Here is a 14,897-nt window from a genome sequence, read left to right on the forward strand (position 1 = left end):
ATTGAGATACCGACGATCGAATCTCGGGCAAGTAACATACCGATGACAAAGGGAACAACATATGTTGTTATGCGGTCTGACCGATAAAGATCTTCGTAGAATTTGCGGGAGCCAATATGAGCATCCAGGTTCCCCTATTGGTTATTGACCAGAGACGTGTCTCGGCCATGTCTACATTGTTCTCGAACCCGTAGGGTCCGCACGCTTAAGGTTTCAATGACAGTTATATTATGAGTTTATGAGTTTTGATGTACCGAAGGAGTTCGGAGTCCCGGATGAGACCGGGGACATGACGAGGAGTCTCGAAATGGTTGAGACGTAAAGATCGATATATTGGACGACTATATTCGGACATCGGAAAGGTTCCGAGTGATTCGGGTATTTTTCGGAGTACCGGAGAGTTACGGGAATTCGCCGGGGAGTATATGGGCCTTATTGGGCCATACGGGAATAGAGGAGAGATGCCAAAAGGAAGGAGGAACGCGCCCCCTCTCTGGTCCGAATTGGACAAGGGGTGCAGCCCACTTTTCCTTGTTCCTCTCCCCCTCTTTCCTTCTCTCCTACTCCAACAAGGGAAGGAGGAGTCCTACTCCCGGTGGGAGTAGGACTCCCCCCTTGGCGCGCCCTCCTCCTAGGTCAGCCGCCTCCCTCCCTTGCTCCTTTATATACGGGGGCAGGGGGCACTCCATAGACACAACAATTGATCATTGATCTCTTAGCCGTGTGCGGTGCCCCCCTCCACCATAATCCTCGATAATATTGTAGCGGTGCTTAGGCGAAGCCCTGCGACGGTAGAACATCAAGATCGTCACCACGCCGTCGTGCTGATGGAACTCTTCCCCGACATTCTGCTGGATCGGAGTCCGGGGATCGTCATCGAGCTAAACGTGTGCTAGAACTCGGAGGTGCCGTAGTTTCGGTGCTTGATCGGTCGGGCTGTGAAGACGTACGACTACATCAACCGCGTTGTGCTAACGCTTCCGCTTTCGGTCTACGAGGGTACGTGGACAAAACTCTCCCCTCTCGTTGCTATGCATCACCATGATCTTGCGTGTGCGTAGGAAAATTTTGAAATTACTACGTTCCTCAACAGTGGCATCCGAGCCAGGTTTTATGCGTAGATGTCATATGCACGAGTAGAACACAAGTGAGTTGTGGGCGATATAAGTCATACTTCTTACCAGCATGTCACACTTTGGTTCGGCGGTATTGTTGGATGAAGCGGCCCGGACCGACATTACGCGTACGCTTACGCGAGACTGGTTTTACCGACGTGCTATGCACACAGGTGACTAGCGGGTGTCAGTTTCTCCAACTTTAGTTGAACCGAGTGTGGCTACGCCCGGTCTTTGAGAAGGTTAAAACAACACTAACTTGACAAACTATCGTTGTGGTTTTCGATGCGTAGGTAAGAATGGTTCTTGCTCAGCCCATAGCAGCCACGTAAAACTTGTAACAACAAAGTAGAGGACGTCTAACTTGTTTTTGCAGAGCATGTTGTGATGTGATATGGTCAAGACGTGATGAGATATAAGTTGTTGTATAAGATGATCATGTTTTGTTAAAGTTATCGGCAACTTGCAGAAGCCTTATGGTTGTCTCTTTATTGCATAAGATGCAAGCGCCAAATAATTGCTTTACAATTATCGCTATGCGATAGCAATAGTTGCAAGAGCAATAGTTGGCGAGACGACCATGTGACGACACATTGATATAGATCAAGATGATGGAGATCATGGTGTCATGCCTATGACGATGGAAATCATGACGATGTTTTGGAGATGGAGATCAAAGGCACAAGATGATGATGGCCATATCATGCCACATATTTTGATTGCATGTGATGTTTATCTTTTATGCATCTTATCTTGCTTTAATTGACGGTAGCATTATAAGATGATCTCTCACTAAATTTCAAGATAAAAGTGTTCTCCCTGAGTATGCACCGTTGCCAAAGTTCGTCGTGCCCAGACACCACGTGATGATCGGGTGTGATAAGCTCTACGTCCATCTACAACAGGTGCAAGCCAGTTTTGCACACGCAGAATACTCAGGTTAAACTTGACGAGCTTAGCATATGCAGATATGGCCTCGGAACACTGAGACTAAAAGGTCGAGCGTGAATCATATAGTAGATATGATCAACATAGTGATGTTCACCATTGAAAACTACTCCATTTCACGTGATGATCGGTTATGGTTTAGTTGATTTGGATCACGTGATCACTTAGAAGATTAGAAGGATGTCTTTCTAAGTGGGAGTTCTTAAGTAATATGATTAATTAAACTTAAATTTATCATGAACTTAGTCCTGGTAGTATTAGCATATCTATGTTGTAGATCAATAGCTCACGTTTAGCTCCCCTGTTTTATTTTTGATATGTTCCTAGAGAAAACTAAGTTGAAAGATGTTAGTAGCAATGATGCGAATTGGATCCGTGATCTGAGGTTTATCCTCATTGCTGCGCAGAAGAATTATGTCCTTAATGCACCGCTAGGTGACAGACCTATTGCAGGAGCAGATGCAGACGTCATGAACGTTTGGCTAGCTCAATATGATGACTACCTGATAGTTTAGTGCACCATGCTTAACAGCTTAGAATCGGGACTTCAAAGATGTTTTGAACGTCATGGATCATATGATGTTCCAGGAGTTGAAGTTAATATTTCAAGCAAATACCCGAGATATGAAGTCTCGAACAAGTTCTATAGCTAAAAGATGGAGGAGAATAGCTCAAGCAGTGAGCATGTGTTCAGATTGTCTGGGTACTACAATCGCTTGAATCAAGTGGGAGTTAATCTTCCAGATAAAATAGTGATTGACAGAATTCTCTAGTTAGCATCACCAAGTTAGTAGAACTTCGTGATGAACTATAGTATGCAAGGGATGATGAAAACGATTCCCGAGCTTTTCATGATGATGAAATCGATGAAGGTAGAAATCAAGAAAGAGCATCAAGTGTTGATGATTAACAAGACCACTAGTTTCAAGAAAAGGGCAAAGGGAAAGAAAGGGAACTTCAAGAAGAAGGGCAAGCAAGTTGCTGCTCAAGTGAAGAAGCCCAAGTCTGGTCCTAAGCCTGAGACTAAGTGCTTCTACTGCAAAGGGACTGGTCACTGGAAGCGGAACTGCCCCAAGTATTTGACGGATAAGAAGGATGGCAAAGTGAACAAAGGTATATTTGATATACAGATTATTGATGTGTATTTTACTAGTGTTCGTAGCAACCCCTCGGTATTTGATACTGGTTCAGTTGCTAAGAGTAGTAACTCGAAACGGGAGTTGCAGAATGAACAGAGACTAGTTAAGGGTGAAGTGATGATGTGTGTTGGAAGTGGTTCCAAGATTGATATGATCTTCATCGCACACTCCCTATACTTTCGGGATTAGTGTTGAACCTAAATAAGTGTTATTTGGTGTTTGCGTTGAGCATGAATATGATTTGATCATGTTTATTGCAATACGGTTATTCATTTAAGTAAGAGAATAAATTGTTGTTCTATTTACATGAATAAAACCTTCTATGGTCATACACCCAATGAAAATGGTTTGTTGGATCTCGATTGTGGTGATACACATTCTCATAATATTGAAGCCAAAAGATGCAAAGTTAATAATGATAGTGCAACTTATTTGTGGCACTGTCGTTTAGGTCATATTGGTGTAAAGCGCATGAAGAAAATCCATGCTGATGGGATTTTGGAATCACTTGATTATGAATCAGTTGATGCTTGCGAACCGTGCCTCATGGGCAAGATGACTAAGACTCCGTTCTCCGGAACAATGAAGCAAACAACTGACTTATTGGAAATAATACATACTGATGTATGCAGTCTGATGAATGTTGAGGCTCGCGGCGGGTATCGTTATTTTGTGACCTTCAAAAGATGATTTGAGCAAATATGGGTATATCTACTTGATGAAACATAAGTCTGAAACATTTGAAAAGTTCAAAAACTTTAGAGTGAAGTGGAAAATCATCGTGACAAGAAAATAAAGTTTCTACGATCTGATCGCAGAGACAAATATTTGAGTTACGAGTTTGGTCTTCAATTAAAACAATGTGGAATAGTTTCACAAAATCGTGCCACCTGGAACACCACAGCATAATGGTGTGTCCGAACATCATAACCGTACTATTATTGGATATAGTGCAATCTATGATGTTTCTTACCGATTAACCACTATAGTTTTGAGGTTATGCATTAGAGACAGCTACATTCATGTTAAATAGGGTACCATCTAAATCCGTTGAGACGACACCGTATGAACTATGGTTTGGCAAGAAACCTAAACTACCGTTTCTTCAAGTTTGAGGTTGCAATGCTTATGTGAAAAAATTTCAACCTGATAAGCTCAAACCCAAATCGGAGAAGTGCGTCTTCATAGGATACCCAAAAGAAAATGTTGGGTACACCTTCTATCACAGATCCGAAGGCAAGTTATTCATTGCTGAGAATGGATCCTTTCTAGAGAAGGAGTTTCTCTCGAAAGAAGTGAGTGGGAGAAAAGTAGAACTTGATGAGGTAACTGTACCTGCTCCCTTATTGGAAAGTAGTTCATCACAGAAATCTGTTCCTGTGACTACTACACCAATTAGTGAGGAAGCTAATGATGATGATCATATAACTTCAGATCAAGTTACTACTGAACCTCGTAGGTAAACCAGAATGAGATCCGCACCAGAGTGGTACGGTAATCCTGTTCTGGAGGTCATGTTACTTGACCATGACGAACCTACGAACTATGAGGAAGCGATGATGAGCCCAGATTCCGCGAAATGGCTTGAGGCCATGAAATCTGAGATGAGATCCATGTATAAGAACAAAGTATGGACTTTGATTGACTTGCCCATAGATCGACGAGCCATTGAGATTAAATGGATCTTCAAGAGGAAGACGGACGCTGATAGTAGTGTTACTATCTACAAAGCTAGAATTGTCGCAAAAAGGTTTTCGACAAGTTCAAGGTGTTGACCACGATGAGAATTTCTCACTCGTATCGATGCTTAAGTCTGTCCGAATCATGTTAGCTATTGCCGCATTTTATAAAATATGGCAAATGGATAAACAAAACTGCATTCCTTAATAGGATTTATTAAAGAAGAGTTGTATATGATGCAACCAGAAGGTTTTGTCGATCCTAAAGGTACTAACAAAATATGCAAGCTCCAGCGATCCATCTATGGACTGGTGCAAGCATCTCGGAGTTGGAATATACGTTTTGATAAGTTGATCAAAGCATATAGTTTTATACAGACTTGCGGTGAAGTCTGTATTTACAAGAAAGTGAGTGGGAGCACTACAACATTTCTGATAAGTATATGTATGACATATTGTTGATCAGAGATGATGTAGAATTATTCTGCAAAGCATAAAGGAATGTTTGAAAGGAGTTTTTTCAAAGAAAGACCTCGGTGAAGCTGCTTACATATTGAGCATCAAGATTTATAGAGATAGATCAAGACGCTTAATAAGTTTTTCAATGAGTACATACCTTGACAAGATTTTGAAGTAGTTCAAAATGGAACAGTCAAAGAAGGAGTTCTTGCCTGTGTTACAAGGTGTGAAGTTGAGTAAGACTCAAAACCCGACCACGGCAGAAGATAGAGAGAGAATGAAAGTCATTCCCTATGCCTCAGCCATAGGTTCTATAAAGTATGCCATGCTGTGTACCAGACCTATTGTATACCCTGCCCTGAGTTTGGCAAAGGAGTACAATAGTGATCTAGGAGTAGATCACTGGACATTGGTCAAAATTATCCTTACTGGAAGTGACAAAAGGTTCGTCGTAAAGGGTTACGTCGATGCAAATTTTGTCACTGATTGAGATGACTCTAAATCTCAATCTGGATACATATTGAAAGTGGGAGCAATTAGCTAGAGTAGCTCTGTGCAGAGCATTGTTGACATAGAAATTTGCAAAATACTTACGGATCTGAATGTAGCAGACCCGTTGACTAAACTTCTCTCACAAGCAAAACATGATCACACCTCAGTACTATTTGGGTGTTAATCACATAGCGATGTGAACTAGATTATTGACTCTAGTAAACCCTTTGGGTGCTGGTCACATGTCGATGTGAACTATGGGTGTTAATCACATGATGATGTGAACTATTGGTATTAAATCACATGGCGATGTGAACTAGATTATTGAGTCTAGTCCAAGTGGGAGACTAAAGGAAATATGCCCTAGAGGCAATAATAAAGTTATTATTTATTTCCTTATATCATGATAAATGTTTATTATTCATGCTAGAATTGTATTACCCGGAAACATAATACATGTGTGAATACATAGACAAACAGAGTGTCACTAGTATGCCTCTACTTGACTAGCTCGTTGATCAAAGATGGTTATGTTTTCTAACCATAGACATGAGTTGTCATTTGATTAACGGGATCACATCATTTGGAGAATAATGTGATTGACTTGACCCATTTCGTTAGCATATCACTTGACCGTTTAGTTTGTTGCTATTGCTTTCCTCATGACTTATACATGTTCCTATGACTATGAGATTATGCAACTCCCGTTTATTAGAGAAACACTTTGTGTGCTACCAAACGTCACAACGTAACTGGGTGATTATAAAGGTGCTCTACAGGTGTCTCCGAAGGTACTTGTTGGGTTGGCGTATTTCGAGATTAGGATTTGTCACTCCGATTGTCGGAGAGGTATCTCTGGGCCCTCTTGGTAATGCACATCACTTAAGCCTTGCAAGCATTGCAACTAATGAGTTAGTTGCAGGATGATGTATTACGGAACGAGTAAAGAGACTTGCCGGTAACAAGATTGAACTAGGTATTGAGATACCGACGATCGAATCTCGGGCAAGTAACATACCGATGACAAAGGGAACAACGTATGTTGTTATGCGGTCTGACCGATAAAGATCTTCGTAGAATATGTGGGAGCCAATATGACCATCCAGGTTCCGCTATTGGTTATTGACCGGAGACGTGTCTCGGTCATGTCTACATTGTTCTCGAACCCGTAGGGTCCGCACGCTTAAGGTTTCGATGACAGTTATATTATGAGTTTATGAGTTTTGATGTACCGAAGGAGTTCATAGTCCCGGATGAGATCGAGGACATGACGAGGAGTCTCAAAATGGTCGAGACGTAAAGATCGATATATTGGACGACTATATTCGGACATCGGAAAGGTTCCGAGTGATTCGGGTATTTTTCGGAGTACCGGAGAGTTACGGGAATTCGCCGGGGAGTATATGGGCCTTATTAGGCCATACGGGAATATAGGAGAGAGGCCAAAAGGAAGGAGGCGCGCGCTCCCCTCTGGTCCGAATTGGACAAGGGGTGCAGCCCACTTTTCCTTGTTCCTCTCCCCCTCTTTCCTTCTCTCCTACTCCAACAAGGGAAGGAGAAGTCCTACTCCCGGTGGGAGTAGGACTCCCCCCTTGGCGCGCCCTCCTCCTAGGCCGGCCGCCTCCCTCCCTTGCTCCTTTATATACGGGGGCAGGGGGGCACCCCATAGACACAACAATTGATTATTGATCTCTTAGCCGTGTGTGGTGCCCCCCTCCACCATAATCCTCGATAATATTGTAGCGGTGCTTAGGCGAAGCCCTGCGACGGTAGAACATCAAGATCGTCACCACGCCGTCGTGTTGACGGAACTCTTCCCCGACATTCTGCTGGATCGGAGTCCGGGGATCGTCATTGAGCTGAACGTGTGCTAGAACTCGAAGGTGCCGTAGTTTCGGTGCTTGATCAGTCGGGCTGTGAAGACGTACGACTACATCAACCGCGTTGTGCTAACGCTTCCGCTTTCGGTCTACGAGGGTACGTGGACAACACCCTCCCCTCTCGTTGCTATGCATCACCATGATCTTGCGTGTGCATAGGAAAATTTTGAAATTACTACGTTCCCCAACACCTAGGTGGCCCCCAGATGATAGGTCTTGACCCTACCTGTAGTAGGTGATCTCATCATTAGCCCCCAAATCGGTTGAGGTTTCATAGGGCAAATGGACTAAGCTTTTCGGTTAAGTGCAAGTGCTTCAGGGGCACTCGGAATATGTCCAAATAGTAGCTTGCTGCACCTTGGACGAATACGCAACAGATCCTGGACTAAAGGGTTCCCTGGGTGGCCGGGTGTTGTTGATCGCCCAGTAAAACTTGGTGGGATTCATTTGTCTCTCCGGAGAGATAGACTTGAGGTCCGAGTGTGGACATGCCATTAAAACTCGAGTGGCGACACTGGCGCGTGGTCTCACTCTTCGGGGAGATGCCACTCCTTATCCTAGGGGAACGCCAATGCAGGCCATCTCCGAGTCCAAGTTTACGAGTTATGCGCCTTGGAGCCTAGTGAAAGGGCCAAGTTAACCCGCGGAGGGCCATCACGCTCGTCTCATAGCAATCCTGAAGGTGAGTTCAGTTGGGTGTTATGCGTGTTTGAGTGCATGGGTCCCCGCAGAGGGTGGTCAGTCGGACTGACAAATGCCCTTTAGGAAAGGGACGGTGGGCAATCAATCAGATTGATTCACCATGAAAATTATGGGATTCAAAATTGAGTGTGCGTGTGCAGAAGCGGTAACATCGTGGGTTAGTGGGGGAAAGTGGGGCATGATGCCTCGGTTTTCGCCCCTGAAATCCGCCACGTGCCACTATTGCTCTGTGCGAGCAGGCACCGCGGGCGCCGTCGATCCAGGGATCGACGGCTGGAGATCCGTCGCGTGATTTTTACTGGAGGTATAAAAGATTCGGGGCTAGGGTTATTTCTCCAGATCCTTTTTTCTTCCTCGACCCCTCCGCTGCTCTTCTCCACCCGACTGCTCCAGAGCACTCGAAGCCATGGCGAGGGACTCCGCGACGAAAGCAGAGAAGGCAAAGAAGGCCGGGAAGGCCACGTCCTCGAGCTCTGGCGCTTCGGTTGGTGGCACGTCGGGGGATTGGATCCCCTCGCGTGTGAAAGATCGAGGATGTCGCCTAGAGGAGGGGGGGGGGTTGAATTGGCGCTTTAAAATAATTATGGTTTAGGCTTAAACAAATGCGGAATAAACCTAGCTGTTAATTTGTCAAGCACAAAACCTACAACAACTAGGCTCACCTATGTGCACCAACAATTTATGCTAAGCAAGATAAACAACTAAGTGATAGCAAGATATATGACAAGAAAAAAATATGGCTATCACAAAGTAAAGTGCATAAGTAAAGGGCTCAGGTAAGAGATAACCGAGGCACACGGAGACGACGATGTATCCCGAAGTTCACACCCTTGCGGATGCTAATCTCCGTTTGGAGTGGCGTGGAGGCACAATGCTCCCCAAGAAGCCACTAGGGCCACCGTAATATCCTCGCGCCCTCGCACAATGAAAGATGCCATGATTTCACTAAGGGACCCTTGAGGGCGGTCACCGAACCCGTCCACTTTGGAAACCCTTGGGGGCGGTCACCGGAACCCGTCAAATTGCTCGAGGCGATCTCCACAACCTAATTGGCGACCCCGACGCTTGCCCAGAACTTTACACCACAATGATTGAGCTCCGAACACCACCAACCGTCTAGGGCACCAAGGCACCCAAGATGAACAAGCTCAAGGGTACCAAGCACCCAAGAGTAATAATCTTCTCAACCTGTAACTTCCACGTATCACCGTGGAGAACTCAAACCGATGCACCAAATGCAATGGCAAGGGCACACGGAGTGCCCAAGTCCTTCTCTCCCAAATCCCACCAAAGCAACTAATGCTAGGGAGGAAAAATGAGAGGAAGAACGAAGAAGAGAACACGAAGAACTCCAAGATCTAGATCCAAGGGGTTCCCCTCACTTAGAGGAGAAAGTGATTGGTGGAAATGTAGGTCTAGATCTCCTCTCCCCCCCCAAAGTAGCAAGAATCCATGGAGGGATTGAGAGATAGCAAGCTTGAAGAAGGTCAACAATGGGGGAAGAACACGAGCTTAAGAGATAAGGTTCATTGGGGAAGAAGACCCCCTTTTATAGGTGGGAAAAAAATCCAACCGTTATGCTCATAGCCCGCATAGAGCGGTACTACCGCTCATGGGAGCGGTACTACGCTAGGGCGGTGGAAGCCCTTAGAAAAACAACAACGAGGAAGCAAAAGGCTGGTAGAACCGCCGGAGCGGTACTACCGCTCGTCCTCACGGTACTACCGCTAGGGGTAGCGATACTATCGCTAAGGGTAGCGGTACTACTGCTTGCGAGCGGTACTAAAAAAATACATCCGTGCCTACCACCACTGGACTTACGACGAGTTTTTGGTCCGGAGTGGAAGTAGCCACGGAAGTAGCCGCTGTATTACCGCTCCCAAGAGCGGTAGTAAAAATTACATCCCCTCCAAGTGGTAGTACCGCTCCCATGAGCGGTAGTACCGCTGCAGCCTATTTAAGGACACCAAAACTGACACAACTTCTGCAAACGGACTCCGAATTCAACGAAACCAAATTTGATGGAAAGCTAGCGACAAGGGCTAACACAATCTTGATAGTAATAACAATAATAAGGAAACTAGAAAAGGCCCATAAGAAAATGGTGAGAACCCTTCCTCGAATAAGACCGGTAAAACCTCCAACACCGAAAATGCAAAAGAAGAAGCATGTGAACTCCGTTTTCGAAGAAATCGAGCTTGTCAAGAAGATCACCATAAGCTCCAAATATCACAAGGAGAAAACCAAACAAGAACCAAGAAATATGATGCAAGCATGTAGTGGTTTGAGCTCTCTACGAACGATACGACCAAGCTACTCACTTGAGAGCCCCCCTTGATAGTACAACTATCGATCCTATAGCCCGGTCTCCAAACTATCACCATGAGACCGGTAAAATAGAAAATCTATCAAGGGCAAACCTTTTCCTTGCACGAAGTCCACTTGAGCTAGATGACGACGATCTTGACTCCCTCAAGTTGGACCACCTTTCTTGATTGCGTTCGCTCGATGAAGACTAGTTGATTGCTCCCCCATACTCCACTATGTGTGAGCCACTCTTTGGCACATCTTCACAAGTCCATTGACACCACAATGGACGACAAGCTTCAAGGATGATCTCTTCGTGATGTTCCATTTGAACTTGCACCGCAATCTTGATGACGATCACCATTTGATGTTATCCTCCATGGGTTGTATGAGATCTTCCTCTTGATGCAAACCCATGGAAACAAACCATACCATGGGATCACTTGATCCCTCTCGGTACATCTTCTACGCTTTGTGAGTTGATCAACTTGATTTACTCTTGACTTAGTCTTGATCAATCTTGAACCTTTCCAACTCTCTTCATTTGGATGATGCCTTGAAGGTAAGCATGAATGATCACACAATCTTCTTCTTCAAGACATGCTTGCAATAAACTCAACTCCCACATGAACAATCTTTGGATAATTCCTTAATAGCACCTTGGTCAACACATAAACTCCTTGAAACAAACACATGGACTTCAAGAAATGCCTATGGACAAATCCTTCAAATATAACTCAATGCAACCATTAGTCCATAGAGAGTGTCATCAATTACCAAAACCACACATGGGGCACCGCATGTCCTTTCAGCGTGTCTCGACCAAGCGGCTGGAGGACCTTGTCGCAGAGGGGCCCATTCCGCCGGACGGATGAAGGCGCCCGAAGGTGGGAGAGGTCGAGCCGGCGCCATAGGAGGACGAGCTTGTCCTCCTGGTGACTCACATCGAACGAGGTTTTTTGATGCCTCCCCATCCTTTCTTCCGGCCTTTTTGGACTATTTCGGGATGCAGCTCCACCATCTCCCTCCAAACGACGTTATCTATCTCTCAGCTTTCATTTCTCTTTGTGAAAACTTTCTTGGCCGCCACCTGCACTGGGGTCTATTCAAGCATATCTTCACATGTTGGTCGATGATCGTAAAGAAGGATTCACCGATTGGTGCGAAGACCCATGTCACCCAGCTATGCGGATGTATGGGGATCTAGCTCAAGGGGGGGGGCAGTGGGATTCCCGAAGATGAGCTTTCCTGACTCCCGTCAAGGGGTAGCAGGGGAGTTGGTTTTATTGCAGGGATGTCCCTGGGGCCAACAAACAGTTGGGCCTGCCCCTGTAATCGGCAGAGAGGGTGAGGGCTCCGGAGTCCCTCACGGTGTCGAAGGAGGAGAAGATGAAGGTGGGCATTCTAGCCAGCGCCTTGGTCAGGGTCGTGAACGCTGGCGTCAATGGGATGGATCTGCTAGGAGACATTTCTCAGTCGGCGGATCCAACCGCCGCAGGCCAGGGCTCATCCCATGTGGATGTACGAGGGCCTGAGTGACCCCACTTGGCTGCACCCGGAGGAGCTTGACGAGAAGGACGTGGGTGCCAAGATTAGGGCCATCACTTGCGCTCAGGATAACCCACAAGGGCTAGGAGGGTGCCTCGTATGCCAAGGACCTGCTGCCAGTTGAGGTAAACTTTACTCTGACCAGTTTGACCGTCCATGGATTATTTCTTGCACATTTGACTTCCATGTTGTGGCGCCTTTGTTTCCCCAGAGTTTCCAACATATGATCTTTGACATACCGGTGGTCGATCGGTCACCGGAGGATGTGATGAGCGACATCAAGCGCCGGTACTCGGAGGATGACGATGATGGCGACGAGGAGAGTGACGAGGACGAGAGCACTAAGGAGGGGGAGGAGGCCGGGTCTTCGCCGTCATCTGAGGGCCCCAGGGAGCCCCCCTCCAAGGTGCTGCATGACCCGAGTGGTAAGGCGGGAGGGGCTCAGCAGCCGACTGCCTCAGGCCGTACGATGCGCAGCTCAAAGAGCGAGCATGCTGAAGCGGAGAGCTCCGCCGAGAAGCATCCCAAACAGCCCAGGCAGACTGCCTCCAAACCTCGCAAGGCTGTTGTGCCCCAGATCAAGGTGACTGATGACCCACAAGTATAGGGGATCTATCGTAGTCCTTTCGATAAGTAAGAGTGTCGAACCCAACGAGGAGCAGAAGGAAATGATAAGCGGTTTTCAGCAAGGTATTCTCTGCAAGTACTGAAATAAGTGGTAACAGATAGTTTTGTGATAATATAGGTTGTAACGAGCAACAAGTAACAAAAGTAAATAAAGTGCAGCAAGGTGGCCCAATCCTTTTGTAGCAAAGGACAAGCCGGGACAAACTCTTATAATAGGAAAAGCGCTCCCGAGGACACATGGGAATATCGTCAAGCTAGTTTTCATCACGTTCATATGATTCACGTTTGATACTTTGATAATTTGATATGTGGGTGGACCGGTGCTTGGGTGCTGTTCTTACTTGAACAAGCATCCCACTTATGATTAACCTCTATTGCAAGCATCCGCAACTACAACAAAAGTATTAAGGTAAACCTAACCATAGCATGAAACATATGGATCCAAATCAGCCCCTTACGAAGCAACGCATAAACTAGGGTTTAAGCTTCTGTCACTCTAGAAACCCATCATCTACTTATTACTTCCCAATGCCTTCCTCTAGGCCCAAATAATGGTGAAGTGTTATGTAGTCGACGTTCACATAACACCACTAGAGGCTAGACAACATACATCTTATCAAAATATCAAACGAATACCAAATTCACATGACTACTCATAGCAAGACTTCTCCCTTGTCCTCAGGAACGAACGTAATTACTCACAAAGCATATTCAAGTTCATAATCAGAGGGGTAATAATATGCATATAGGATCTGAACATATGATCTTCCACTAAATAAACCAACTAGCATCAACTACAAGGAGTAATCAACACTACTAGCAACCTACTAGTACCAATCCCGGACTTTGAGACAAGAATTGGATACAAGAGATGAACTAGGGTTTGGAGATGAGATGGTGCTGGTGAAGATGTTGATGGAGATTGCCCTCTCCCGATGAGAGGAGAGTTGGTGATGACGATGGTGATGATTTCCCCCTTCGGGAGGGAAGTATCCCTGGCAGAACAGCTCTGCCGGAGCTCTAGATTGGATCCGCCAAGGTTCCGCCTCGTGGCGGCTGAGTCTCGTCCCGAAAAGTTCCTCCTTATTTTTTTCTCATCGAAAGACCTCATATAGGAGAAGATGGGTATCAGAGAGCCACCAGGGGGCCCACGAGGTAGGGGGGCGCGCCCTAGGGGGCGGGGGCGCCCCCCACCCTCGTGAGAAGGGTGTGGGCCCCCTGGCCTTCATCTTTGGCGTGGATTTTTCTTTATTTCTTTTAAGATGTTCCATGGAGTTTCAAGACTTTTGGAGTTGCGCAGAATAGGTCTCTAATATTTGCTCCTTTTCCAGACCAGAATTCCAGCTGCCGGCATTCTCCCTCTTTATGTAAACCTTGTAAAGTAAGAGAAAATAGCCATAAGTATTGTGACATAAACTGAAATAACAGTCCATAATGCGATAAATATCGATATAAAAGCATGATGCAAAATGGACGTATCAACTCTCCCAAGCTTAGACCTCGCTTGTCCTCAAGCGAAAAGCCGATAACAATAAATATGACCTCATGTTTAGAGGTAGAGGCGTCGATAAAAATAAAATACGGACATGAAGGCATCATGATTATTCTCATAACAGCAACATATATAGATTTTGTCATATGATTACTTATGTTCAAGTGATGATCTATTCACAATGCAAAAGTATAAATCATAAACCTTATTGGGCTCCGACAAACTATAATCTCAGTCATTGAAACAATTGCAATTTATCATAACATCGGAAAGAGTCTATGTCAGAGCTAAAAAGCAAGTCCACACACTCAACTATCATTTAGTCCTCTATAATTGCTAACACTCACGCGATACTTGTGGTTACGGAGTTTTAATCGGACACCGAGAAAGATATGGGCTTATAGTTTTGCCCCACAACCTTTTACCTCAAGGGTAATGTCAACAATAATGGTACATGCTCCCCTACATCCAATTAGATATATATATATATCATGTTCTTTCCAACATGC

The sequence above is a fragment of the Triticum urartu genome, chromosome 6A, assembly GCF_056163025.1.
Source record: "Triticum urartu cultivar PI428250 chromosome 6A, HENAU_Tu73, whole genome shotgun sequence".
Lineage (NCBI taxonomy): Eukaryota > Viridiplantae > Streptophyta > Magnoliopsida > Poales > Poaceae > Triticum > Triticum urartu.